Source organism: Chamaea fasciata, unplaced genomic scaffold, assembly GCF_029207755.1.
Source record: "Chamaea fasciata isolate MVZ Bird 193981 ecotype frontalis unplaced genomic scaffold, bChaFas1.0.hap1 SCAF_1, whole genome shotgun sequence".
NCBI classification, from domain to species: domain Eukaryota; kingdom Metazoa; phylum Chordata; class Aves; order Passeriformes; family Sylviidae; genus Chamaea; species Chamaea fasciata.
The window spans coordinates 5,436,300-5,437,349 of record NW_027094086.1 but is presented as its reverse complement, the minus strand read 5'-3'; the positions used below and the strand labels follow the sequence as shown (position 1 = coordinate 5,437,349).

General features: G+C 39.0%; 1 non-coding gene across 1 annotated transcript; it reads left to right on the top strand.

Moving 5' to 3' along the window:
• The first annotated feature begins 611 nt into the window (after window positions 1-611).
• Window positions 612-684, top strand: TRNAA-AGC (transfer RNA alanine (anticodon AGC)). The gene has a single exon. It is a non-coding gene; the product is annotated as a tRNA-Ala (tRNA).
• Window positions 685-1,050: the final 366 nt, after the last annotated feature.

Below are 1,050 nucleotides of genomic sequence, written 5' to 3'. Positions count from 1 at the left end.
TCCATAATTTTTTATTGGAATGACAGAACCTGTCCCTAAAAACAGACAACACAATAAGAGCATCAATAAATTTGGAGTCATTTTCCACTTAAGTCTGTATAACATCAAAGACACTGATGAAACCTTAAATCACAGAAATTAATTGCTAGTGACAGAATTTTTCTTAGGCTTTATGGATTTATTCCCAGAAAGCATTAAACCCATGGGAAATATTACCTTTTTTTTTTTTTTTTAATCACTTGTTCCCATTCTGCTTGTTTAAAACAAACCCTGATTTCTACTACCTAATAAAGCATCAGTGTGAGCAAGGTCAGACACCTTTCCCCAAATTCAAGTGGTAAAATGAAGGACCTTAGCAAAAGAATTTTTGAGCCTTAAATACAGAGTTGAATATAAAGTAATCCCTGAGTAATCCCTGAACACCTACTCACAGAGAAAACTACTTATTTTCATCAACAAGTTTTCTCATTAAAAGTTTGACATTTGGGACCCTGCAGCACAGAAGCAGGGACTGAACTAGACATGCCTGCCATGTTTTGTGCATGGTCACCAAAGGGAGCTGTACTTTCAGTGCTTCATCCTAAAATTTTCACTGGGGTGGCACCACTGATGGGGAATTAGCTCAAATGGTAGAGCGCTCGCTTAGCATGCGAGAGGCAGCGGGATCGACGCCCGCATTCTCCAGTGTTTTCAGAATTTATTTCATTATAAACCACGTGGCAGCATCTGAAATTATTCTGAGATGAGCTCAGCTGGCCAGGGCTTGGTGCTGACAACACCAAGGTTGTGGGTTTGATTCCTGTATGGGCCATTCACTCAAGAGCTGGACTCGATGATCCTTGTGGGTCCCTTCCAGTCCAGATATTCTGTGACCACTGATAGAAGATGGCAGTTTTTACTCTCCTTCAGGTATCAGACTAATTTTTTTTTTCATTTAATAAGAAATGGGTATCGTATTTCTCCTTTCTCCTAGAAAATAGTATCACAAACTTTTGAAATTTTGCCCCTGGTATCTAACACTTTACAAGCTCCTTCTGAAATTTTTAGCTT